The sequence below is a fragment of the Phyllopteryx taeniolatus genome, chromosome 3 (genome assembly GCF_024500385.1).
Source record: "Phyllopteryx taeniolatus isolate TA_2022b chromosome 3, UOR_Ptae_1.2, whole genome shotgun sequence".
Taxonomy (NCBI): Eukaryota; Metazoa; Chordata; class Actinopteri; order Syngnathiformes; family Syngnathidae; genus Phyllopteryx; species Phyllopteryx taeniolatus.
The window spans coordinates 10,948,038-10,974,771 of NC_084504.1; the positions used below are offsets into that span (position 1 = coordinate 10,948,038).

General features: G+C 43.9%; 1 protein-coding gene and 29 non-coding genes across 31 annotated transcripts in view; all 30 read right to left on the bottom strand.

The window, feature by feature from the left end:
* Nucleotides 1–26,734, bottom strand: part of mmp11a (matrix metallopeptidase 11a) — a 61,375-nt gene that overhangs the window by 22,858 nt on the left and 11,783 nt on the right. The gene's annotated exons all lie outside the window — the stretch shown is intronic.
* trnaa-agc (transfer RNA alanine (anticodon AGC)) lies at nucleotides 564–636 on the bottom strand. Its single transcript has one exon. It is a non-coding gene; the product is annotated as a tRNA-Ala (tRNA).
* On the bottom strand, nucleotides 2,334–2,406 carry trnaa-agc (transfer RNA alanine (anticodon AGC)). The gene has a single exon. It is a non-coding gene; the product is annotated as a tRNA-Ala (tRNA).
* Nucleotides 3,476–3,548, bottom strand: trnaa-agc (transfer RNA alanine (anticodon AGC)). Its single transcript has one exon. It is a non-coding gene; the product is annotated as a tRNA-Ala (tRNA).
* Nucleotides 3,796–3,868, bottom strand: trnaa-agc (transfer RNA alanine (anticodon AGC)). Its single transcript has one exon. It is a non-coding gene; the product is annotated as a tRNA-Ala (tRNA).
* trnaa-agc (transfer RNA alanine (anticodon AGC)) lies at nucleotides 5,572–5,644 on the bottom strand. The gene has a single exon. It is a non-coding gene; the product is annotated as a tRNA-Ala (tRNA).
* Nucleotides 5,896–5,968, bottom strand: trnaa-agc (transfer RNA alanine (anticodon AGC)). Its single transcript has one exon. It is a non-coding gene; the product is annotated as a tRNA-Ala (tRNA).
* trnaa-agc (transfer RNA alanine (anticodon AGC)) lies at nucleotides 6,387–6,459 on the bottom strand. The gene has a single exon. It is a non-coding gene; the product is annotated as a tRNA-Ala (tRNA).
* On the bottom strand, nucleotides 6,892–6,964 carry trnaa-agc (transfer RNA alanine (anticodon AGC)). The gene has a single exon. It is a non-coding gene; the product is annotated as a tRNA-Ala (tRNA).
* On the bottom strand, nucleotides 8,641–8,713 carry trnaa-agc (transfer RNA alanine (anticodon AGC)). Its single transcript has one exon. It is a non-coding gene; the product is annotated as a tRNA-Ala (tRNA).
* trnaa-agc (transfer RNA alanine (anticodon AGC)) lies at nucleotides 10,270–10,342 on the bottom strand. Its single transcript has one exon. It is a non-coding gene; the product is annotated as a tRNA-Ala (tRNA).
* trnaa-agc (transfer RNA alanine (anticodon AGC)) lies at nucleotides 10,432–10,504 on the bottom strand. The gene has a single exon. It is a non-coding gene; the product is annotated as a tRNA-Ala (tRNA).
* trnaa-agc (transfer RNA alanine (anticodon AGC)) lies at nucleotides 13,388–13,460 on the bottom strand. The gene has a single exon. It is a non-coding gene; the product is annotated as a tRNA-Ala (tRNA).
* trnaa-agc (transfer RNA alanine (anticodon AGC)) lies at nucleotides 13,550–13,622 on the bottom strand. The gene has a single exon. It is a non-coding gene; the product is annotated as a tRNA-Ala (tRNA).
* Nucleotides 14,715–14,787, bottom strand: trnaa-agc (transfer RNA alanine (anticodon AGC)). The gene has a single exon. It is a non-coding gene; the product is annotated as a tRNA-Ala (tRNA).
* Nucleotides 15,526–15,598, bottom strand: trnaa-cgc (transfer RNA alanine (anticodon CGC)). The gene has a single exon. It is a non-coding gene; the product is annotated as a tRNA-Ala (tRNA).
* On the bottom strand, nucleotides 16,164–16,236 carry trnaa-agc (transfer RNA alanine (anticodon AGC)). The gene has a single exon. It is a non-coding gene; the product is annotated as a tRNA-Ala (tRNA).
* Nucleotides 16,982–17,054, bottom strand: trnaa-agc (transfer RNA alanine (anticodon AGC)). The gene has a single exon. It is a non-coding gene; the product is annotated as a tRNA-Ala (tRNA).
* trnaa-ugc (transfer RNA alanine (anticodon UGC)) lies at nucleotides 17,135–17,207 on the bottom strand. The gene has a single exon. It is a non-coding gene; the product is annotated as a tRNA-Ala (tRNA).
* Nucleotides 17,297–17,369, bottom strand: trnaa-agc (transfer RNA alanine (anticodon AGC)). The gene has a single exon. It is a non-coding gene; the product is annotated as a tRNA-Ala (tRNA).
* trnaa-agc (transfer RNA alanine (anticodon AGC)) lies at nucleotides 19,515–19,587 on the bottom strand. The gene has a single exon. It is a non-coding gene; the product is annotated as a tRNA-Ala (tRNA).
* trnaa-agc (transfer RNA alanine (anticodon AGC)) lies at nucleotides 19,995–20,067 on the bottom strand. Its single transcript has one exon. It is a non-coding gene; the product is annotated as a tRNA-Ala (tRNA).
* trnaa-agc (transfer RNA alanine (anticodon AGC)) lies at nucleotides 21,145–21,217 on the bottom strand. Its single transcript has one exon. It is a non-coding gene; the product is annotated as a tRNA-Ala (tRNA).
* On the bottom strand, nucleotides 23,418–23,490 carry trnaa-agc (transfer RNA alanine (anticodon AGC)). Its single transcript has one exon. It is a non-coding gene; the product is annotated as a tRNA-Ala (tRNA).
* On the bottom strand, nucleotides 23,840–23,912 carry trnaa-agc (transfer RNA alanine (anticodon AGC)). Its single transcript has one exon. It is a non-coding gene; the product is annotated as a tRNA-Ala (tRNA).
* trnaa-agc (transfer RNA alanine (anticodon AGC)) lies at nucleotides 24,158–24,231 on the bottom strand. Its single transcript has one exon. It is a non-coding gene; the product is annotated as a tRNA-Ala (tRNA).
* trnaa-agc (transfer RNA alanine (anticodon AGC)) lies at nucleotides 24,318–24,390 on the bottom strand. The gene has a single exon. It is a non-coding gene; the product is annotated as a tRNA-Ala (tRNA).
* On the bottom strand, nucleotides 24,480–24,552 carry trnaa-agc (transfer RNA alanine (anticodon AGC)). Its single transcript has one exon. It is a non-coding gene; the product is annotated as a tRNA-Ala (tRNA).
* Nucleotides 25,309–25,381, bottom strand: trnaa-ugc (transfer RNA alanine (anticodon UGC)). The gene has a single exon. It is a non-coding gene; the product is annotated as a tRNA-Ala (tRNA).
* Nucleotides 25,938–26,010, bottom strand: trnaa-agc (transfer RNA alanine (anticodon AGC)). Its single transcript has one exon. It is a non-coding gene; the product is annotated as a tRNA-Ala (tRNA).

A 26,734-nucleotide genomic window follows, 5' to 3' on the forward strand; every position in this document is an offset into this window, starting at 1 on the left:
CCGTTTTACAATCAATCAAACAACAACAAAAACAACCAATCAACTACTCAACCAAGCGGGAAAACGACAAGCAGACTATCTAAAGTCGGATGGAGAATGCGGGCATCGATCCCACTACCTCTCACATGCAAAGCGAGCGCTCTACCACTTGAGCTAATTCCCCATTTTACAATCAATCAAACAACAACAAAAACAACCAATCTACTCAACCAAACGGGAAAACGACAAGCAGACTATCTAAAGTCAGGTGGAGAATGCGGGTATCGATCCCGCTGCCTCTCACAGGCTAAGCGAGCGCTCTACCACATGACCAAATTCTACCATTTTACTATAAATCAAACAACAAAAACAGCCAATCTACTAAAAGCGGCAAAACGACAAGAAGACTTTCTAAATGAAGGTGGAGAATGCCGGCAACGATCAAGCTCCCTCTCACATGCTAAGCGAGCGCTCTACCACTTGAGCTAATTCCCCCGTTTTACAATCAATCAAACAACAACAAAAACAACCAATCAACTACTCAACCAAGCGGGAAAACAAAAAGCAGACTATCTAAAGTAAGGTGGAGAATGCGGGTATCGATCCCGCTACCTCTCACATGCTAAGCGAGTGCTCTACCACTTGAGCTAATTCCCCCATTTTGTGAGCAATCTAACAAAAACAAAAACAACCAATCAACTACTCAACCAAGCGGGAAAACAAAAAGCAGACTATCTAAAGTAAGGTGGAGAATGCGGGTATCGATCCCGCTACCTCTCACATGCTAAGGGAGTGCTCTACCACTTGAGCTAATTCCCCCATTTTGTGAGCAATCTAACAAAAACAAAAACAACCAATCAACTACTCAACCAAGCGGGAAAACAAAAAGCAGACTATCTAAAGTAAGGTGGAGAATGCGGGTATCGATCCCGCTACCTCTCACATGCTAAGGGAGTGCTCTACCACTTGAGCTAATTCCCCCATTTTGTGAGCAATCTAACAAAAACAAAAACAACCAATCAACTACTCAACTAACCCAAGCGGGAAAATGCCAAGCAGACTATCTGAAGTCAGGTGGAGAATGCGGGTATCGATCCCGCTACCTCTCACATGCTAAGCGAGCGCTCTACCACATGACCAAATTCTCCCATTTTACTATAAATCAAACAACAAAAACAGCCAATCTACTAAAAGCGGCAAAACGACAAGAAGACTTTCTAAATGAAGGTGGAGAATGCCGGCAACGATCAAGTTCCCTCTCACATGCTAAGCGAGCGCTCTACCACTTGAGCTAATTCCCCCATTTTGTGAGCAATCTAACAAAAACAAAAACAACCAATCAACTACTCAACCAAGCGGGAAAACAAAAAGCAGACTATCTAAAGTAAGGTGGAGAATGCGGGTATCGATCCCGCTACCTCTCACATGCTCAGCGAGCGCTCTACCACTTGCGCTAATTCCCCCAGTTTACAGTCAATCAATTAAAAAAACAACAAAAACAACCAATCAACTAAACCAAGCAGCCTATCGGAAGCCAGGTGGAGAATGCGGGTGTCGATCCCGCTAGCTGTCACATGCGAAGGGAGCGCTCTACCACTTGAGCTAATTCCCCCATTTTGTGAGCAATCTAACAAAAACAAAAACAACTAATCAACTACTCAACCAAGCGGGAAAACGACAAGCAGACTATCTAAAGTCAGGTGGAGAATGCGGGCATCGATCCCGCTACCTCTCACATGCTAAGCGAACACTCTACCACTTGAGCTAATTCCCCCGTTTTACTATCAATTAATCAATCAATCAATCAAACAACAAAAACAACCAATCTACTAAAAGCGGGAAAACGACAAAAAGACTTTCTACAGGCAGGTGGAGAATGCGGTCATCGATCCCGCTACCTCTCACATGCTAAGCGAGCGCTCTACCACTTGAGCTAATTAACCCATTTTACAATCAATCAAACAACAACAAAAACAACCAATCTACTCAACCAAACGGGAAAACGACAAGCAGACTATCTAAAGTCAGGTGGAGAATGCGGGCATCGATCCCGCTACCTCTCACATGCGAAGCGAGTGCTCTACCACTTGAGCTAATTCCCCCATTTTATGAGCAATCTAACAAAAACAAAAACAAAAACAACCAATCAACTAAACAAAGCCGGAAAACAAAAAGCAGACTATCTAAAGTAAGGTGGAGAATGCGGGCATCGATCCCGCTACCTCTCACATGCGAAGCGAGTGCTCTACCACTTGAGCTAATTCCCCCATTTTACAATCAATCAAACAACAACAACAACATCAAATCAACTACTCAACCAAGGGAAAACAACAAGCAGACTATCTAAGGTCAGGTGGAGAATGCGGGTATCGATCCCGCTACCTCTCACATGCTAAGCGAGCGCTCTACCACTTGAGCTAATTCCCCCATTTTATGAACTATTTAAAAAAAAAAAAAAACAACCAATCAACTACACGACCAAGCGGGAAAACGACAAGCAGACTATCTAAAGTCAGGTGGAGAATGCGGGCATCGATCCCGCTACCTCTCACATGCAAAGCGAGCACTCTACCACTTGAGCTAATTCCCCCATTTTATGAGCAATCTAACAAAAACAAAAACAACTAATCAACTACTCAACCAAGCGGGAAAACGACAAGCAGACTATCTAAAGTCAGGTGGAGAATGCGGGCATCGATCCCGCTACCTCTCACATGCTAAGCGAACACTCTACCACTTGAGCTAATTCCCCCGTTTTACTATCAATTAATCAATCAATCAATCAAACAACAAAAACAACCAATCTACTAAAAGCGGGAAAACGACAAAAAGACTTTCTACAGGCAGGTGGAGAATGCGGTCATCGATCCCGCTACCTCTCACATGCTAAGCGAGCGCTCTACCACTTGAGCTAATTAACCCATTTTACAATCAATCAAACAACAACAAAAACAACCAATCTACTCAACCAAACGGGAAAACGACAAGCAGACTATCTAAAGTCAGGTGGAGAATGCGGGCATCGATCCCGCTACCTCTCACATGCGAAGCGAGTGCTCTACCACTTGAGCTAATTCCCCCATTTTATGAGCAATCTAACAAAAACAAAAACAAAAACAACCAATCAACTAAATAAAGCCGGAAAACAAAAAGCAGACTATCTAAAGTCAGGTGGAGAATGCGGGCATCGATCCCGCTACCTCTCACATGCGAAGCGAGTGCTCTACCACTTGAGCTAATTCCCCCATTTTGCTATCAATCTATCAAACAAACAACAACAAAAACAACCAAGCTACTAACCGGGAAAACTACAAGCAGACTATCGAAAGTCAGGTGGAGAATGCGGGTATCGATCCCGCTACCTCTCACATGCTAAGCAAGCACTCTTCCACTTGAGCTAATTCCCCCATTTTATGACCAATCAAACAACAACAAAAACAACCAATCAACTACTCAACCAAGCGGGAAAACAAAAAGCAGACTATCTAAAGTAAGGTGGAGAATGCGGGTATCGATCCCGCTACCTCTCACATGCTAAGCGAGTGCTCTACCACCTGAGCTAATTCCCCCATTTTACAATCAATCAAACAACAACAAAAACAACCAATCAACTACTCAACCAAGCGGGAAAACGACAAGCAGACTATCTAAAGTCGGATGGAGAATGCGGGCATCGATCCCGCTACATCTCACATGCAAAGCGAGCGCTCTACCACTTGAGCTAATTCCCCATTTTACAATCAATCAAACAACAACAAAAACAACCAATCTACTCAACCAAACGGGAAAACGACAAGCAGACTATCTAAAGTCAGGTGGAGAATGCGGGTATCGATCCCGCTACCTCTCACATGCTAAGCGAGCGCTCTACCACTTGAGCTAATTCCCCCATTTTGCTATCAATCTATCAAACAAACAACAACAAAAACAACCAAGCTACTAACCGGGAAAACTACAAGCAGACTATCTAAAGTCAGGTGGAGAATGCGGGTATCGATCCCGCTACCTCTCACATGCTAAGCGAGCGCTCTTCCACTTGAGCTAATTCCCCCATTTTATGATCAATCAAACAACAACAAAAACAACCAATCAACTACTCAACCAAGCGGGAAAACAAAAAGCAGACTATCTAAAGTCAGATGGAGAATGCGGGCATCGATCCCGCTACATCTCACATGCAAAGCGAGCGCTCTACCACTTGAGCTAATTCCCCCATTTTGTGAGCAATCTAACAAAAACAAAAACAACCAATCAACTACTCAACCAAGCGGGAAAACAAAAAGCAGACTATCTAAAGTAAGGTGGAGAATGCAGGTATCGATCCCGCTACCTCTCACATGCTAAGCGAGTGCTCTACCACTTGAGCTAATTCCCCCATTTTGCTATCAATCAATCAATCAAACAACAAAAACAAGCAATCTACTAAAAGCGGGAAACCGACAAGAAGACTTTCTAAAGTCAGGTGGAGAATGCGGGTACCGATCAAGCTCCCTCTCACATGCTAAGCGAGCGCTCTACCACTTGAGCTAATTCCCCCATTTTGCTATCAATCAATCAATCAATCAAACAACAAAAACAAGCAATCTACTAAACGGGAAAACGACAAGCAGACTGTCTAAAGTCAGGTGGAGAATGTGGGTATCGATCCCGCTACCTCTCACATGCTCAGCGAGCGCTCTACCACTTGCGCTAATTCCCCCAGTTTACAGTCAATCAATTAAAAAAACAACAAATACAACCAATCAACTAAACCAAGCACCTATCGGAAGTCAGGTGGAGAATGCGGGTGTCGATCCCGCTAGCTGTCACATGCGAAGCGAGCGCTCTACCACTTGAGCTAATTCCCCCGTTTTATGATCAATCAAACAACAACAAAAACAACCAATCAACTACTCAACCAAGCGGGAAAACGACAAGCAGACTATCTAAAGTCAGGTGGAGAATGCGGGCATCGATCCCGCTACCTCTCACATGCTAAGCGAGCACTCTACCACTTGAGCTAATTCCCCCGTTTTACTATCAATTAATCAATCAATCAATCAAACAACAAAAACAACCAATCTACTAAAAGCGGGAAAACGACAAAAATACTTTCTACAGGCAGGTGGAGAATGCGGGCATCGATCCCGCTACCTCTCACATGCTAAGCGAGCGCTCTACCACTTGAGCTAATTAACCCATTTTACAATCAATCAAACAACAACAAAAACAACCAATCTACTCAACCAAACGGGAAAACGACAAGCAGACTATCTAAAGTCAGGTGGAGAATGCGGGCATCGATCCCGCTACCTCTCACATGCGAAGCGAGTGCTCTACCACTTGAGCTAATTCCCCCTTTTTATGAGCAATCTAACAAAAACAAAAACAACCAATCAACTACTCAACAGCCGGAAAACAAAAAGCAGACTATCTAAAGTAAGGTGGAGAATGCGGGCATCGATCCCGCTACCTCTCACATGCGAAGCGAGTGCTCTACCACTTGAGCTAATTCCCCCATTTTATGAGCAATCTAACAAAAACAAAAACAAAAACAGCCAATCAACTAAACAACCAGGGGGGAAAATGCCAAGCAGACTATCTAAAGTCAGGTGGAGAATGCGGGCATCGATCCCGCTACCTCTCACATGCTAAGCGAGCGCTCTACCACTTGAGCTAATTCCCCCATTTTGTGATCTATTTAAAAAAAACAAAAACAACCAATCAACTACACGACCAAGCGGGAAAACAAAAAGCAGACTATCTAAAGTAAGGTGGAGAATGCGGGTATCGATCCCGCTACCGCTCACATGCAAAGCGACCGTTGTACCACTTGAGCTAATTCCCCTATTTTGTGAGCAATCTAACAAAAACAAAAACAACCAATCAACTACTCAACCAAGCGGGAAAACAAAAAGCTGACTATCTAAAGTCAGGTGGAGAATGCGGGGATCGATCCCGCTACCTCTCACATGCTAAGCGAGCACTCTACCACTTGAGCTAATTCCCCCGTTTTACTATCAATCAATCAATCAATCAAACAACAAAAACAACCAATCTACTAAGCGGGAAAACGACAAAAAGACTTTCTAAAGACAGGTGGAGAATGCGGGCATCGATCAAGCTCCCTCTCACATTCTAAGCGAGCGCTCTACCACTTGAGCTAATTCCCCCGTTTTACAATCAATCAAGCAATCAAACAACAACAAAAACATCTAATCTAAACCGGGAAAACGACAAGCATACTATCTAAAGTCAGGTGGAGAATGCGGGCATCGATCAAGCTCCCTCTCACATGCGAAGCGAGTGCTCTACCACTTGAGCTAATTCCCCCGTTTTACAATCAATCAAACAACAACAACAACATCAAATCAACTACTCAACTACTCAACCAAGGGAAAACAACAAGCAGACTATCTAAGGTCAGGTGGAGAATGCGGGCATCGATCCCGCTACCTCTCACATGCTAAGCGAGCGCTCTACCACTTGAGCTAATTCCCCCATTTTATGAGCAATCTAACAAAAACAAAAACAAAAACAGCCAATCAACTACTCAACCAGGCGGGAAAATGCCAAGCAGACTATCTAAAGTCAGGTGGAGAATGCGGGCATCGATCCCGCTACCTCTCACATGCAAAGCGACCATTGTACCACTTGAGCTAATTCCCCTATTTTGTGAGCAATCAATCAATCAAACAACAAGAAAAACAACAAAAACAACCAACAACTCAACCAAGCGGGAAAATGCCAAGCAGACTATCTAAAGTCAGGTGGAGAATGCGGGCATCGATCCCGCTACCTCTCACATGCAAAGCGAGCGCTCTGCCACTTGAGCTAATTCCCCCATTTTATGACCTATCTAAAAAAAACAAAAAAAAACAATCAACTACTCAACCAAGCGGGAAAACAAAACGCAGACTATCTAAAGTCAGGTGGAGAATGCGGGCATCGATCCCGCTACCTCTCACATGCTAAGCGAGCGCTCTACCACTTGAGCTAATTCCCCCATTTTGCTATCAATCTATCAAACAAACAACAACAAAAACAACCTAGCTACTAACCGGGAAAACTACAAGCAGACTATCTAAAGTCAGGTGGAGGATGCGGGTATCGATCCCGCTACCTCTCACATGCTCAGCGAGCACTCTACCACTTGCGCTAATTCCCCCATTTTATGATCAATCAAACAACAACAAAAACAACCAATCAACTACTCAACCAAGCGGGAAAACGACAAGCAGACTATCTAAAGTCAGATGGAGAATGCGGGCATCGATCCCGCTACATCTCACATGCAAAGCGAGCGCTCTACCACTTGAGCTAATTCCCCCATTTTGTGAGCAATCTAACAAAAACAAAAACAACCAATCAACTATTCAACCAAGCGGGAAAAAAAAAAGCAGACTATCTAAAATCAGGTGGAGAATGCGGGCATCGATCCCGCTACCTCTCACATGCTCAGCGAGCGCTCTACCACTTGCGCTAATTCCCCCATTGTACAAAAAATCAATCAATCAAACAACAACAAAAACAACCAATCGGGAAAAAGACTATCTAAAATCAGGTGGAGAACGTGGGCATCGATCCCACTACCTCTCAACTGCGAAGCGAGCGCTCTACCACTTGAGCTAATTCCCCACTTTACTATCGACCAATCAATCAATCAAACAACAAAAAAGACCAATCTACTAACCGGGAAAACTACAAGCAGACTATCGAAAGTCAGGTGGAGAATGCGGGTATCGATCCCGCTACCTCTCACATGCTAAGCGAGCGCTCTTCCACTTGAGCTAACTCCCCCATTTTATGATCAATCAAACAACAACAAAAACAACCAATCAACTACTCAACCAAGCGGGAAAACAAAAAGCAGACTATCTAAAGTAAGGTGGAGAATGCGGGTATCGATCCCGCTACATCGCACATGCAAAGCGAGCGCTCTACCACTTGAGCTAATTCCCCCATTTTGTGAGCAATCTAACAAAAACAAAAACAACCAATCAACTACTCAACCAAGCGGGAAAACAAAAAGCAGACTATCTAAAGTAAGGTGGAGAATGCGGGTATCGATCCCGCTACCTCGCACATGCAAAGCGAGCACTCTACCACTTGAACTAATTCCCCCACTTTCCAAGCAATCAAACCAACAAAAACAGCCAATCAACTACTCAACAACCAGGCGGGAAAATGCCAAGCAGACTATCGAAAGTCAGGTGGAGAATGCGGGTATCGATCCCGCTACCTCTCACATGCAAAGCCACCGTTGTACCACTTGAGCTAATTCCCCTATTTTGTGAGCAATCTAACAAAAACAAAAACAACCAATCAACTACTCAACCAAGCGGGAAAACAAAAAGCAGACTATCTAAAATCAGGTGGAGAATGTGGGCATCGATCCCACTACCTCTCACATGCTAAGCGAGTGCTCTACCACTTGAGCTAAGTCCCCCATTGTACAAAAAATCAATCAATCAAACAACAACAAAAACAACCAATCGGGAAAAAGTATCTAAAATCAGGTGGAGAACGTGGGCATCGATCCCACTACCTCTCACATGCTAAGCGAGCACTCTACTACTTGAGCTAATTCCCCCATTTTATGACCTATCTAAAAAAAACAAAAAAAAACAATCAACTACTCAACCAAGCGGGAAAACAAAACGCAGACTATCTAAAGTCAGGTGGAGAATGCGGGCATCGATCCCGCTACCTCTCACATGCTAAGCGAGCGCTCTACCACTTGAGCTAATTCCCCCATTTTTCTATCAATCAATCAATCAAACAACAAAAACAACCAATCTAAACGGGAAAACGACAAGAAGACTTTCTAAAGTCAGGTGGAGAATGTGGGCATCGATCCCGCTACCTCTCACATGCTAAGCGAGCGCTCTACCACTTGATCTAATTCCCCCATTTTATGAGCAATCTAACAACAACAAAAACAACCAAGCAACTATTCAACCAAGCGGGAAAACAAAAAGCAGACTATCTAAAATCAGGTTGAGAATGCGGGCATCGATGCCGCGACCTCACACATGCAAAGCGATCACTCTACCACTTGAGCTAATTCCCCCATTTTCCAAGCAATCAAACAACAACAAAAACATCCAATCAACTACTCAACCAAGCGGGAAAATGCCAAGCAGACTATCTAAAGTCAAGTGGAGAATGCGGGCATCGATCCCGCTACCTCTCACATGCTAAGCGAGCGCTCTACCACTTGCGCTAATTCCCCCATTTTTCTATCAATCAATCAATCAATCAATCAAACAACAAAAACAACCAATCTAAACGGGAAAACGACAAGAAGACTTTCTAAAGTCAGGTGGAGAATGTGGGCATCGATCCCGCTACCTCTCACATGCGAAGCGAGCACTCTACCACTTGAGCTAATTCCCCCATTTTACATCCAATCAATCAATCAAACAAACAACAACAAAAACATCCAATCTAAACCAAGCGGGAAAACAACAAGCAGACTATCTAAAGTCAGGTGGAGAATGCGGGCATCGATCCCGCTACCTCTCAACTGCGAAGCGAGCGCTCTACCACTTGAGCTAATTCCCCACTTTACTATCAACCAATCAATCAATCAAACAACAAAAAAGACCAATCTACTAAACGGGAAAACGACAAGCAGACTATCTAAAGTCAGGTGGAGAATGCGGGCGTCGATCCCGCTACCTCTCACATGCTAAGCGAGCGCTCTACCACTTGAGCTAATTCCCCAATTTTCTATCAATCAATCAATCAATCAAACAACAAAAACAACCAATCTACTACGGGAAAACGACAAGAAGACTTTCTAAAGGCAGGTGGAGAATGCGGGCATCGATCAAGTTCCCTGTCACATGCTCAGCGAGCGCTCTACCACTTGAGCTAATTCCCCCATTTTACAATCAATCAATCAATCAAACAACAAGAAAAACAACAAAAACCACCAACTACTCAACCAAGCGGGAAAACGCCAAGCAGACTATCTGAAGTCAGGTGGAGAATGCAGGTATCGATCCCGCTACCTCTCACATGCTAAGCGAGCACTCTACCACTTGAGCTAATTCCCCCATTTTAAAACCAATCAAACAACAACAAAAACAACCTATCTACTCAACCAAACGGGAAAAGACAAGCAGACTATCTAAAGTCAGGTGGAGAATGCGGGTATCGATCCCGCTACCTCTCACATGCAAAGCGAGCGCTCTGCCACTTGAGCTAATTCCCCCGTTTTATGACCTATCTAAAAAAAACAAAAAAAAACAATCAACTACTCAACCAAGCGGGAAAACAAAACGCAGACTATCTAAAGTCAGGTGGAGAATGCGGGCATCGATCCCGCTACCTCTCACATGCTAAGCGAGCGCTCTACCACTTGAGCTAATTCCCCCATTTTGTGAGCAATCTAACAAAAACAAAAACAACCAATCAACTACTCAACCAAGCGGGAAAACAAAAAGCAGACTATCTAAAGTAAGGTGGAGAATGCGGGTATCGATCCCGCTACCTCTCACATGCTAAGCGAGTGCTCTACCACTTGAGCTAATTCCCCCGTTTTGCTATCAATCAATCAATCAAACAACAAAAACAAGCAATCTACTAAAAGCGGGAAACCGACAAGAAGACTTTCTAAAGTCAGGTGGAGAATGCGGGTACCGATCAAGCTCCCTCTCACATGCTAAGCGAGCGCTCTACCACTTGAACTAATTCCCCCATTTTGCTATCAATCAATCAATCAATCAAACAACAAAAACAAGCAATCTACTAAACGGGAAAACGACAAGCAGACTGTCTAAAGTCAGGTGGAGAATGTGGGCATCGATCCCGCTACCTCTCACATGCTCAGCGAGCGCTCTACCACTTGCGCTAATTCCCCCAGTTTACAGTCAATCAATTAAAAAAACAACAAAAACAACCAATCAACTAAACCAAGCACCTATCGGAAGTCAGGTTGAGAATGCGGGTGTCGATCCCGCTAGCTGTCACATGCGAAGCGAGCGCTCTACCACTTGAGCTAATTCCCCCGTTTTATGATCAATCAAACAACAACAAAAACAACCAACCAACTACTCAACCAAGCGGGAAAACGACAAGCAGACTATCTAAAGTCAGGTGGAGAATGCGGGCATCGATCCCGCTACCTCTCACATGCTAAGCGACCACTCTACCACTTGAGCTAATTCCCCCGTTTTACTATCAATTAATCAATCAATCAATCAAACAACAAAAACAACCAATCTACTAAAAGCGGGAAAACGACAAAAAGCCTTTCTACAGGCAGGTGGAGAATGCGGGCATCGATCCCGCTACCTCTCACATGCTAAGCGAGCGCTCTACCACTTGAGCTAATTAACCCATTTTACAATCAATCAAACAACAACAAAAACAACCAATCTACTCAACCAAACGGGGAAAACGACAAGCAGACTATCTAAAGTCAGGTGGAGAATGCGGGCATCGATCCCGCTACCTCTCACATGCGAAGCGAGTGCTCTACCACTTGAGCTAATTCCCCCGTTTTACTATCAATTAATCAATCAATCAATCAAACAACAAAAACAACCAATCTACTAAAAGCGGGAAAACGACAAAAAGACTTTCTACAGGCAGGTGGAGAATGCGGGCATCGATGCTAAGCGAGCGCTCTACCACTTGAGCTAATTAACCCATTTTACAATCAATCAAACAACAACAAAAACAACCAATCTACTCAACCAAACGGAGAATGCGGGCATCGATCCCGCTACCTCTCACATGCGAAGCGAGTGCTCTACCACTTGAGCTAATTCCCCCATTTTATGAGCAATCTAACAAAAACAACCAATCAACTACTCAACAAAGCCGGAAAACAAAAAGCAGACTATCTAAAGTAAGGTGGAGAATGCGGGCATCGATCCCGCTACCTCTCACATGCGAAGCGAGTGCTCTACCACTTGAGCTAATTCCCCCGTTTTACTATCAATCAAACAACAACAACAACATCAAATCAACTACTCAACCAAGGGAAAACAACAAGCAGACTATCTAAGGTCAGGTGGAGAATGCGGGTATCGATCCCGCTACCTCTCACATGCAAAGCGACCGTTGTACCACTTGAGCTAATTCCCCTATTTTGTGAGCAATCTAACAAAAACAAAAACAACCAATCAACTACTCAACCAAGCGGGAAAACAAAAAGCTGACTATCTAAAGTCAGGTGGAGAATGCGGGCATCGATCCCGCTACCTCTCACATGCTAAGCGAGCACTCTACCACTTGAGCTAATTCCCCCGTTTTACTATCAATCAATCAATCAATCAAACAACAAAAACAACCAATCTACTAAGCGGGACAACGACAAAAAGACTTTCTAAAGTCAGGTGGAGAATGTGGGCATCGATCCCGCTACCTCTCACATGCTAAGCGAGCGCTCTACCACTTGAGCTAATTCCCCAATTTTCTATCAATCAATCAATCAATCAAACAACAAAAACAACCAATCTACTACGGGAAAACGACAAGAAGACTTTCTAAAGGCAGCTGGAGAATGCGGGCATCGATCAAGTTCCCTGTCACATGCTCAGCGAGCGCTCTACCACTTGAGCTAATTCCCCCATTTTACAATCAATCAATCAATCAAACAACAAGAAAAACAACAAAAACCACCAACTACTCAACCAAGCGGGAAAACGCCAAGCAGACTATCTGAAGTCAGGTGGAGAATGCAGGTATCGATCCCGCTACCTCTCACATGCTAAGCGAGCACTCTACCACTTGAGCTAATTCCCCCATTATAATACCAATCAAACAACAACAAAAACAACCTATCTACTCAACCAAACGGGAAAACGACAAGCAGACTATCTAAAGTCAGGTGGAGAATGCGGGCATCGATCCCGCTACCTCTCACATGCTAAGCGAGCACTCTACCACTTGAGCTAAATCCCCCGTTTTACTATCAATCAATCAATCAATCAATCAAACAACAAAAACAACCAATCTACTAAATCTACCAATCTACGTAGCTCTACCACGTGAGCTAATTCCCCCGTTTTACAATCAATCTATCAAACAAACAACAACAAAAAAAACAAAGCTACTAACCGGGAAAACGACAAAAAGACTTTCTAAAGGCAGGTGGAGAATGCGGGCATCGATCTAGCTCCCTCTCACATTCTAAGCGAGCGCTCTACCACTTGAGCTAATCCCCCCATTTTACAATCAATCAAACAACAACAAAAACAACCAATCTACTCAACCAAACGGGAAAACGACAAGTAGACTATCTAAAGTCAGGTGGAGAATGCGGGTATGGATCCCGCTACCTCTCACATGCGAAGCGAGTGCTCTACCACTTGAGCTAATTCGCCATTTTACAATCAATCAAACAACAACAACAACATTAAATCAACTACTCAACCAAGGGAAAACAACAAGCAGACTATCTAAGGTCAGGTGGAGAATGCGGGCATCGATCCCGCTACCTCTCACATGCTAAGCGAGCGCTCTACCACTTGAGCTAATTCCCCCATTGTATGAGCTATTTAAAAAAAACAAAAACAACCAATCAACTACACGACCAAGCGGGAAAACAAAAAGCAGACTATCTAAAGTCAGGTGGAGAATGCGGGCATCGATCCCGCTACCTCTCACATGCTAAGCGAGCGCTCTACCACTTGAGCTAATTCCCCCATTTTGTTATGAATCTGTCAAACAAACAACAACAAAAACAACCAAGCTAATAACCGGGAAAACGACAAGCAGACTATCTAACGTCAGGTGGAGAATGCGGGCATCGATCCCGCTACATCTCACATGCAAAGCGAGCGCTCTACCACTTGAGCTAATACCCCCATTTTACAAGCAATCAATCAATCAATCAAACAACAAGAAAAACAACATACCTACTCAAGCGGGAAAATGCCAAGCAGATTATCTGAAGTCAGGTGGAGAATGCGGATATCGATCCCGCTACCTCTCACATGCTAAGCGAGCGCTCTACCACTTGAGCTAATTCCCCCATTTTGCTATCAATCTATCAAACAAACAACAACAAAAACAACCAAGCTACTAACCGGGAAAACTACAAGCAGACTATCTAAAGTCAGGTGGAGAATGCGGGTATCGATCCCGCTACCTCACAGTGCTAAGCAAGCGCTCTACCTCTCACTTGCTAAGCGAGCACTCTTCCACTTGAGCTAATTCCCCCATTTTATGATCAATCAAACAACAACAAAAACAACCAATCAACTACTCAACCAAGCGGGAAAACGACAAGCAGACTATCTAAAGTCAGATGGAGAATGCGGGCATCGATCCCGCTACCTCTCACATGCTAAGCGAGTGCTCTACCACTTGAGCTAATTCCCCCATTGTATGATCAATCTAACAACAACAAAAACAACCAATCAACTACACGACCAAGCGGGAAAACAAAAAGCAGACTATCTAAAGTAAGGTGGAGAATTCGGGTATCGATCCCGCTACCTCTCACATGCAAAGCGAGCACTCTACCACTTGAGCTAATTCCCCCATTTTATGCGCAATCTAACAACAACAAAAACAACCAAGCAACTATTCAACCAAGCGGGAAAACAAAAAGCAGACTATCTAAAATCAGGTTGAGAATGCGGGCATCGATGCCGCGACCTCTCACATGCAAAGCGATCACTCTACCACTTGAGCTAATTCCCCCATTTTCCAAGCAATCAAACAACAACAAAAACATCCAATCAACTACTCAACCAAGCGGGAAAATGCCAAGCAGACTATCTAAAGTCAAGTGGAGAATGCGGGCATCGATCCCGCTACCTCTCACATGCTAAGCGAGCGCTCTACCACTTGAGCTAATTCCCCCATTTTACAATCAATCAAACAACAACAAAAACAACCAATCTACTCAAACAAACGGGAACATGACAAGCAGACTATCTAAAGTCAGGTGGAGAATGCGGGCATCGATCCCGCTACCTCTCACATGCGAAGCGAGCACTCTACCACTTGAGCTAATTCCCCCATTTTACATCCAATCAATCAATCAATCAAACAACAACAAAAACAACCAATCTACTCAAACAAACGGGAAAATGACAAGCAGACTATCTAAAGTCAGGTGGAGAATGCGGGCATCGATCCCGCTACCTCTCAACTGCGAAGCGAGCGCTCTACCACTTGAGCTAATTCCCCACTTTACTATCAACCAATCAATCAATCAAACAACAAAAAAGACCAATCTACTAAACGGGAAAACGACAAGCAGACTATCTAAAGTCAGGTGGAGAATGCGGGCGTCGATCCCGCTACCTCTCACATGCTAAGCGAGCGCTCTACCACTTGAGCTAATTCCCCAATTTTCTATCAATCAATCAATCAATCAAACAACAAAAACAACCAATCTACTACGGGAAAACGACAAGAAGACTTTCTAAAGGCAGGTGGAGAATGCGGGCATCGATCAAGTTCCCTGTCACATGCTCAGCGAGCGCTCTACCACTTGAGCTACTTCCCCCATTTTAAAACCAATCAAACAACAACAAAAACAACCTATCTACTCAACCAAACGGGAAAACGACAAGTAGACTATCTAAAGTCAGGTGGAGAATGCGGGTATCGATCCCGCTACCTCTCACATGCGAAGCGAGTGCTCTACCACTTGAGCTAATTCCCCATTTTACAATCAATCAAACAACAACAACAACATCAAATCAACTACTCAACCAAGGGAACAAGCAGACTATCTAAGGTCAGGTGGAGAATGCGGGCATCGATCCCGCTTCCTCTCACATGCTAAGCGAGCACTCTACCACTTGAGCTAATTCCCCCATTTTATGACCTATTTAAAAAAAACAAAAACAACCAATCAACTACACGACCAAGCGGGAAAACAAAAAGCAGACTATCTAAAGTCAGGTGGAGAATGCGGGCATCGATCCCGCTACCTCTCACATGCGAAGCGAGTGCTCTACCACTTGAGCTAATTCCCCCATTTTACAATCAATCAAACAACAACAACAACATCAAATCAACTACTCAACCAAGGGAAAACTACAAGCAGACTATCTAAGGTCAGGTGGAGAATGCGGGCATCGATCCCGCTACCTCTCACATGCTAAGCGAGCGCTCTACCACTTGAGGTAATTCCCCCATTGTATGAGCTGTTTAAAAAAAACAAAAACAACCAATCAACTACACGACCAAGCGGGAAAACAAAAAGCAGACTATCTAAAGTCAGGTGGAGAATGCGGGCATCGATCCCGCTACCTCTCACATGCTAAGCGAGCGCTCTACCACTTGAGCTAATTCCCCCATTTTGCTATGAATCTGTCAAACAAACAACAACAAAAACAACCAAGCTAATAACCGGGAAAACGACAAGCAGACTATCTAACGTCAGGTGGAGAATGCGGGCATCGATCCCGCTACATCTCACATGCTAAGGGAGCGCTCTAACACTTGAGCTAATTCCCCCGTTTTTCAATCAATCAAACAACAACAACAACATGAAATCAACTACTCAACCAAGGGAAAACGACAAGCAGACTATCTAAAGTCAGGTGGAGAATGCGGGTATCGATCAAGCTCCCTGTCACATGCTAAGCGAGCGCTCTACCACTTGAGCTAATTCCCCCATTTTACAATCAATCAATCAATCAATCAAACAACAAGAAAAACAACATACCTACTCAACCAAGCGGGAAAACGCCAAGCAGACTATCTGAAGTCAGGTGGAGAACACGGGCATCGAGCCCGCTACCTCTCACATGCAAAGCCAGCGCTCTACCACTTGAGCTAATTCCACCATTTTACAAGCAATCAATCAATCAAACAACAAGAAAAAAAACATACCTACTCAAGCGGGAAAATGCCAAGCAGATTATCTGAAGTCAGGTGGAGAATGCGGATATCGATCCACCTACCTCTCACATGCTAAGGGAGCGCGCTACCACTTGAGCTAATTCCCCCATTTTGTGAGCAATCTAACAAAAACAAAAACAACCAATCAACTACTCAACCAAGCGGGAAAACAAAAAGCAGACTATCTAAAGTCAGGTGGAGAATGCGGGTATCGAACCCGCTACCTCTCACATGCTAAGCGAGTGCTCTACCACTTGAGCTAATTCCCCCATTTTACAATCTATCAAACAAACAACAAAAACAACCAAGCTACTAACCGGGAAAACCAAGCATACTATCTAAAGTCAGGTGGAGAATGCGGGTATCGATCCCGCTACCTCTCACATGCAAAGCGAGTGCTCTACCACTTGAGCTAATTCCCCCATTTTATGACCTATTTAAAAAAAAACAAAAAAAACAATCAACTACTCAACCAAGCGGGAAAACAAAACGCAGACTATCTAAAGTCAGGTGGAGAATGCGGGTATCGATCCCGCTACCTCTCACATGCTAAGCGAGCGCTCTACCACTTGAGCTAATTCCCCCATTTTACAATCAATCAATCAATCAAACAACAAGAAAAATAACAAAAACAAAATCCAATCAACTACTCAACCAAGCGGGAAAACGCCAAGCAGACTATCTGAAGTCAGGTGGAGAATGCGGGCATCGATCCCGCTACCTCTCACATGCAAAGCGAGCACTCTACCACTTGAGCTAATTCCCAAATTTTATGAGCAATCTAAAAAAAAAAAAAAAAAAAAAAAAAAAAAAACAACCAATCAACTACAAAACCAAGCGGGAAAACAAAAAGCAGACTATCTAAAGTCAGGTGGAGAATGCGGGTATCGATCCCGCTACCTCTCACACGCTAAGCCAGCGCTCTACCACTTGAGCTAATTCCCTCGTTTTACAGGCAATCAATCAATCAATCAATCAAACAACAACAACAACCAACCAACCAAAAAGCTACTCAAGCGGGAAGACGACAAGCAGACTATCTAAAGTCAGGTGGAGAATGCGGGCATCGATCCCGCTACCTCTCACAAAGCGAGCGCTCTACCACTTGAGCTAATTCCCCCATTTTATGAGCAATCTAACAAAAACAAAAACAACCAATCAACTACTCAACCAAGGGAAAACAAAAAGCAGACTATCATAAAATCAATCAATCAAACAACAACAAAAACAACCAATCGGGAAAACGACAAGCAGACTATCTAAAGTCAGGTGGAGAATGCAGGTATCGATCCCGCTACCTCTCACATGCAAAGCGAGTGCTCTACCACTTGAGCTAATTCCCCCATTTTATGAGCAATCTAAAAAAAAAAAAAAAAAAAAACAACCAATCAACTACTCAACCAAGGGAAAACAAAAAGCAGACTATCTAAAGTCAGGTGGAGAATGCAGGTATCGATCCCGCTACCTCTCACATGCAAAGCGAGTGCTCTACCACTTGAGCTAATTCCCCCATTTTATGAGCAATCTAAAAAAAAAAAAAAAAAACAACCAATCAACTATTCAACCAAGCGGGAAAACAAAAAGCAGACTATCTAAAGTAAGGTGGAGAATGCGGGCATCGATCCCGCTACCTCTCACATGCTAAGCGAGCGCTGTACCACTTAACTACTTCCCCCATTTTACAAGGAATCAATCAATCAAACAAACAACAACAAAAACATCCAATCTAAACCAAGCGGGAAAACAACAAGCAGACTATCTAAAGTCAGGTGGAGAATGCGGGTATCGATCCCGCTACATCTCACATGCAAAGCGAGCGCTCTACCACTTGAGCTAATTCCCCCATTGTATGATCAATCTAACAACAACAAAAACAACCAATCAACTACACGACCAAGCGGGAAAACAAAAAGCAGACTATCTAAAGTAAGGTGGAGAATGCGGGTATCGATCCCGCTACCTCGCACATGCAAAGCGAGCACTCTACCACTTGAGCTAATTCCCCCACTTTCCAAGCAATCAAACCAACAAAAACAGCCAATCAACTACTCAACAACCAGGCGGGAAAATGCCAAGCAGACTATCGAAAGTCAGGTGGAGAATGCGGGTATCGATCCCGCTACCTCTCACATGCAAAGCCACCGTTGTACCACTTGAGCTAATTCCCCTATTTTGTGAGCAATCTAACAAAAACAAAAACAACCAATCAACTACTCAACCAAGCGGGAAAACAAAAAGCAGACTATCTAAAATCAGGTGGAGAATGTGGGCATCGATCCCACTACCTCTCACATGCTAAGCGAGTGCTCTACCACTTGAGCTAAGTCCCCCATTGTACAAAAAATCAATCAATCAAACAACAACAAAAACAACCAATCGGGAAAAAGTATCTAAAATCAGGTGGAGAACGTGGGCATCGATCCCACTACCTCTCACATGCTAAGCGAGCACTCTACCACTTGAGCACTCTACTAATTCCCCCATTTTACAGCAAATCAAACAACAACAAAAACAACCAATCTACTCAAACAAACGGGATAACGACAAGCAGACTATCAAAAGTCAGGTGGAGAATGCGGGTATCGATCCCGCTACCTCTCACATGCAAAGCGAGCGCTCTGCCACTTGAGCTAATTCCCCCATTTTATGACCTATCTAAAAAAAACAAAAAAAAACAATCAACTACTCAACCAAGCGGGAAAACAAAACGCAGACTATCTAAAGTCAGGTGGAGAATGCGGGCATCGATCCCGCTACCTCTCACATGCTAAGCGAGCGCTCTACCACTTGAGCTAATTCCCCCATTTTTCTATCAATCAATCAATCAAACAACAAAAACAACCAATCTAAACGGGAAAACGACAAGAAGACTTTCTAAAGTCAGGTGGAGAATGTGGGCATCGATCCCGCTACCTCTCACATGCTAAGCGAGCGCTCTACCACTTGATCTAATTCCCCCATTTTATGAGCAATCTAACAACAACAAAAACAACCAAGCAACTATTCAACCAAGCGGGAAAACAAAAAGCAGACTATCTAAAATCAGGTTGAGAATGCGGGCATCGATGCCGCGACCTCACACATGCAAAGCGATCACTCTACCACTTGAGCTAATTCCCCCATTTTCCAAGCAATCAAACAACAACAAAAACATCCAATCAACTACTCAACCAAGCGGGAAAATGCCAAGCAGACTATCTAAAGTCAAGTGGAGAATGCGGGCATCGATCCCGCTACCTCTCACATGCTAAGCGAGCGCTCTACCACTTGAGCTAATTCCCCCATTTTTCTATCAATCAATCAATCAATCAATCAAACAACAAAAACAACCAATCTAAACGGGAAAACGACAAGAAGACTTTCTAAAGTCAGGTGGAGAATGTGGGCATCGATCCCGCTACCTCTCACATGCGAAGCGAGCACTCTACCACTTGAGCTAATTCCCCCATTTTACATCCAATCAATCAATCAAACAAACAACAACAAAAACATCCAATCTAAACCAAGCGGGAAAACAACAAGCAGACTATCTAAAGTCAGGTGGAGAATGCGGGCATCGATCCCGCTACCTCTCAACTGCGAAGCGAGCGCTCTACCACTTGAGCTAATTCCCCACTTTACTATCAACCAATCAATCAATCAAACAACAAAAAAGACCAATCTACTAAACGGGAAAACGACAAGCAGACTATCTAAAGTCAGGTGGAGAATGCGGGCGTCGATCCCGCTACCTCTCACATGCTAAGCGAGCGCTCTACCACTTGAGCTAATTCCCCAATTTTCTATCAATCAATCAATCAATCAAACAACAAAAACAACCAATCTACTACGGGAAAACGACAAGAAGACTTTCTAAAGGCAGGTGGAGAATGCGGGCATCGATCAAGTTCCCTGTCACATGCTCAGCGAGCGCTCTACCACTTGAGCTAATTCCCCCATTTTACAATCAATCAATCAATCAAACAACAAGAAAAACAACAAAAACCACCAACTACTCAACCAAGCGGGAAAACGCCAAGCAGACTATCTGAAGTCAGGTGGAGAATGCAGGTATCGATCCCGCTACCTCTCACATGCTAAGCGAGCACTCTACCACTTGAGCTAATTCCCCCATTTTAAAACCAATCAAACAACAACAAAAACAACCTATCTACTCAACCAAACGGGAAAACGACAAGCAGACTATCTAAAGTCAGGTGGAGAATGCGGGTATCGATCCCGCTACCTCTCACATGCAAAGCGAGCGCTCTGCCACTTGAGCTAATTCCCCCATTTTATGACCTATCTAAAAAAAACAAAAAAAAACAATCAACTACTCAACCAAGCGGGAAAACAAAACGCAGACTATCTAAAGTCAGGTGGAGAATGCGGGCATCGATCCCGCTACCTCTCACATGCTAAGCGAGCGCTCTACCACTTGAGCTAATTCCCCCATTTTGTGAGCAGTCTAACAAAAACAAAAACAACCAATCAACTACTCAACCAAGCGGGAAAACAAAAAGCAGACTATCTAAAGTAAGGTGGAGAATGCAGGTATCGATCCCGCTACCTCTCACATGCTAAGCGAGTGCTCTACCACTTGAGCTAATTCCCCCGTTTTGCTATCAATCAATCAATCAAACAACAAAAACAAGCAATCTACTAAAAGCGGGAATCCGACAAGAAGACTTTCTAAAGTCAGGTGGAGAATGCGGGTACCGATCAAGCTCCCTCTCACATGCTAAGCGAGCGCTCTACCACTTGAGCTAATTCCCCCATTTTGCTATCAATCAATCAATCAATCAAACAACAAAAACAACCAATCAACTAAACCAAGCACCTATCGGAAGTCAGGTTGAGAATGCGGGTGTCGATCCCGCTAGCTGTCACATGCGAAGCGAGCGCTCTACCACTTGAGCTAATTCCCCCGTTTTATGATCAATCAAACAACAACAAAAACAACCAACCAACTACTCAACCAAGCGGGAAAACGACAAGCAGACTATCTAAAGTCAGGTGGAGAATGCGGGCATCGATCCCGCTACCTCTCACATGCTAAGCGACCACTCTACCACTTGAGCTAATTCCCCCGTTTTACTATCAATTAATCAATCAATCAATCAAACAACAAAAACAACCAATCTACTAAAAGCGGGAAAACGACAAAAAGCCTTTCTACAGGCAGGTGGAGAATGCGGGCATCGATCCCGCTACCTCTCACATGCTAAGCGAGCGCTCTACCACTTGAGCTAATTAACCCATTTTACAATCAATCAAACAACAACAAAAACAACCAATCTACTCAACCAAACGGGAAAACGACAAGCAGACTATCTAAAGTCAGGTGGAGAATGCGGGCATCGATCCCGCTACCTCTCACATGCGAAGCGAGTGCTCTACCACTTGAGCTAATTCCCCCGTTTTACTATCAATTAATCAATCAATCAATCAAACAACAAAAACAACCAATCTACTAAAAGCGGGAAAACGACAAAAAGACTTTCTACAGGCAGGTGGAGAATGCGGGCATCGATCCCGCTACCTCTCACATGCGAAGCGAGTGCTCTACCACTTGAGCTAATTCCCCCATTTTATGAGCAATCTAACAAAAACAACCAATCAACTACTCAACAAAGCCGGAAAACAAAAAGCAGACTATCTAAAGTAAGGTGGAGAATGCGGGCATCGATCCCGCTACCTCTCACATGCGAAGCGAGTGCTCTACCACTTGAGCTAATTCCCCCATTTTACAATCAATCAAACAACAACAACAACATCAAATCAACTACTCAACCAAGGGAAAACAACAAGCAGACTATCTAAGGTCAGGTGGAGAATGCGGGTATCGATCCCGCTACCTTTCACATGCAAAGCGACCGTTGTACCACTTGAGCTAATTCCCCTATTTTGTGAGCAATCTAACAAAAACAAAAACAACCAATCAACTACTCAACCAAGCGGGAAAACAAAAAGCTGACTATCTAAAGTCAGGTGGAGAATGCGGGCATCGATCCCGCTACCTCTCACATGCTAAGCGAGCACTCTACCACTTGAGCTAATTCCCCCGTTTTACTATCAATCAATCAATCAATCAATCAAACAACAAAAACAACCAATCTACTAAGCGGGAAAACGACAAAAAGACTTTCTAAAGTCAGGTGGAGAATGTGGGCATCGATCCCGCTACCTCTCACATGCTAAGCGAGCGCTCTACCACTTGAGCAAATTCCCCAATTTTCTATCAATCAATCAATCAATCAAACAACAAAAACAACCAATCTACTACGGGAAAACGACAAGAAGACTTTCTAAAGGCAGGTGGAGAATGCGGGCATCGATCAAGTTCCCTGTCACATGCTCAGCGAGCGCTCTACCACTTGAGCTAATTCCCCCATTTTACAATCAATCAATCAATCAAACAACAAGAAAAACAACAAAAACCACCAACTACTCAACCAAGCGGGAAAACGCCAAGCAGACTATCTGAAGTCAGGTGGAGAATGCAGGTATCGATCCCGCTACCTCTCACATGCTAAGCGAGCACTCTACCACTTGAGCTAATTCCCCCATTTTAAAACCAATCAAACAACAACAAAAACAACCTATCTACTCAACCAAGCGGGAAAACGACAAGCAGACTATCTAAAGTCAGATGGAGAATGCGGGTATCGATCCCGCTACCTCTCACATGCTAAGCGAGCACTCTACCACTTGAGCTAATTCCCCCATTATAAAACCAATCAAACAACAACAAAAACAACCTATCTACTCAACCAAACGGGAAAACGACAAGCAGACTATCTAAAGTCAGGTGGAGAATGCGGGCATCGATCCCGCTACCTCTCACATGCTAAGCAAGCACTCTACCACTTGAGCTAAATCCCCCGTTTTACTATCAATCAATCAATCAATCAATCAAACAACAAAAACAACCAATCTACTAAATCTACCAATCTACGTAGCTCTACCACGTGAGCTAATTCCCCCGTTTTACAATCAATCTATCAAACAAACAACAACAAAAAAAACAAAGCTACTAACCGGGAAAACGACAAAAAGACTTTCTAAAGGCAGGTGGAGAATGCGGGTATCGATCCCGCTACCTCTCACATGCTAAGCGAGCACTCTACCACTTGAGCTAATTCCCCCATTATAAAACCAATCAAACAACAACAAAAACAACCTATCTACTCAACCAAACGGGAAAACGACAAGCAGACTATCTAAAGTCAGGTGGAGAATGCGGGCATCGATCTAGCTCCCTCTCACATTCTAAGCGAGCGCTCTACCACTTGAGCTAATCCCCCCATTTTACAATCAATCAAACAACAACAAAAACAACCAATCTACTCAACCAAACGGGAAAACGACAAGTAGACTATCTAAAGTCAGGTGGAGAATGCGGGGATCGATCCCGCTACCTCTCACATGCTAGGCGAGCGCTCTACCACTTGAGCTAATTACCCCATTTTACAATCAATCAAACAACAACAACAACATTAAATCAACTACTCAACCAAGGGAAAACAACAAGCAGACTATCTAAGGTCAGGTGGAGAATGCGGGCATCGATCCCGCTACCTCTCACATGCTAAGCGAGCGCTCTACCACTTGAGCTAATTCCCCCATTGTATGAGCTATTTAAAAAAAACAAAAACAACCAATCAACTACACGACCAAGCGGGAAAACAAAAAGCAGACTATCTAAAGTCAGGTGGAGAATGCGGGCATCGATCCCGCTACCTCTCACATGCTAAGCGAGCGCTCTACCACTTGAGCTAATTCCCCCATTTTGTTATGAATCTGTCAAACAAACAACAACAAAAACAACCAATCTACTCAAACGGGAAAACGACAAGCAGACTATCTAAAGTCAGGTGGAGAATGCGGGCATCGATCCCGCTACCTCTCACATGCTAGGCGAGCGCTCTACCACTTGAGCTAATTACCCCATTTTGCTATCAATCTGTCAAACAAACAACAACAAAAACAACCAATCTACTCAAACGGGAAAACGACAAGCAGACTATCTAAAGTCAGGTGGAGAATGCGGGCATCGATCCCGCTACCTCTCACATGCTAAGCAAGCGCTCTACCTCTCACTTGCTAAGCGAGCACTCTACCACTTGAGCTAATTCCCCCACTTTCCAAGCAATCAAACCAACAAAAACAGCCAATCAACTACTCAACAACCAGGCGGGAAAATGCCAAGCAGACTATCTAAAGTCAGGTGGCGAATGCGGGTATCGATCCCGCTACCTCTCACATGCTAAGTGAGTGCTCTACCACTTGAGCTAAGTCCCCCATTGTACAAAAAATCAATCAATCAAACAACAACAAAAACAACCAATCGGGAAAAAGCAGTATCTAAAATCAGGTGGAGAACGTGGGCATCGATCCCACTACCTCTCACATGCTAAGCGAGCACTCTACCACTTGAGCACTCTACTAATTCCCCCATTTTACAGCAAATCATACAACAACAAAAACAACCAATCTACTCAAACAAACGGGATAACGACAAGCAGACTATCTAAAGTCACGTGGAGAATGCGGGTATCGATCCCGCTACCTCTCACATGCAAAGCGAGCACTCTACCACTTGAGCTAATTCCCCCACTTTCCAAGCAATCAAACCAACAAAAACAGCCAATCAACTACTCAACAACCAGGCGGGAAAATGCCAAGCAGACTATCTAAAGTCAGGTGGAGAATGCGGGTATCGATCCCGCTACCTCTCACATGCAAAGCGACCGTTGTACCACTTGAGCTAATTCCCCTATTTTGTGAGCAATCTAACAAAAACAAAAACAACCAATCAACTACTCAACCAAGCGGGAAAACAAAAAGCAGACTATCTAAAATCAGGTGGAGAATGTGGGCATCGATCCCACTACCTCTCACATGCTAAGCGAGTGCTCTACCACTTGAGCTAAGTCCCCCATTGTACAAAAAATCAATCAATCAAACAACAACAAAAACAACCAATCGGGAAAAAGACTAAAATCAGGTGGAGAATGCGGGTATCGATCCCGCTACCTCTCACATGCAAAGCGACCGTTGTACCACTTGAGCTAATTCCCCTATTTTGTGAGCAATCTAACAAAAACAAAAACAACCAATCAACTACTCAAACAAACGGGATAACGACAAGCAGACTATCAAAAGTCAGGTGGAGAATGCGGGTATCGATCCCGCTACCTCTCACATGCTAAGCGAGCGCTCTACCACTTGAGCTAATTCCCCCATTTTTCTATCAATCAATCAATCAAACAACAAAAACAACCAATCTAAACGGGAAAACGACAAGAAGACTTTCTAAAGTCAGGTGGAGAATGTGGGCATCGATCCCGCTACCTCTCACATGCTAAGCGAGCGCTCTACCACTTGATCTAATTCCCCCATTTTATGAGCAATCTAACAACAACAAAAACAACCAAGCAACTATTCAACCAAGCGGGAAAACAAAAAGCAGACTATCTAAAATCAGGTTGAGAATGCGGGCATCGATGCCGCGACCTCTCACATGCAAAGCGAGCGCTCTACCACTTGAGCTAATTCCCCCATTTTACAATCAATCAAACAACAACAAAAACAACCAATCTACTCAAACAAACGGGAAAATGACAAGCAGACTATCTAAAGTCACGTGGAGAATGCGGGCATCGATCCCGCTACCTCTCACATGCGAAGCGAGCACTCTACCACTTGAGCTAATTCCCCCATTTTACATCCAATCAATCAATCAAACAAACAACAACAAAAACATCCAATCTAAACCAAGCGGGAAAACAACAAGCAGACTATCTAAAGTCAGGTGGAGAATGCGGGCATCGATCCCGCTACCTCTCAACTGCGAAGCGAGCGCTCTACCACTTGAGCTAATTCCCCACTTTACTATCAACCAATCAATCAATCAAACAACAAAAAAGACCAATCTACTAAACGGGAAAACGACAAGCAGACTATC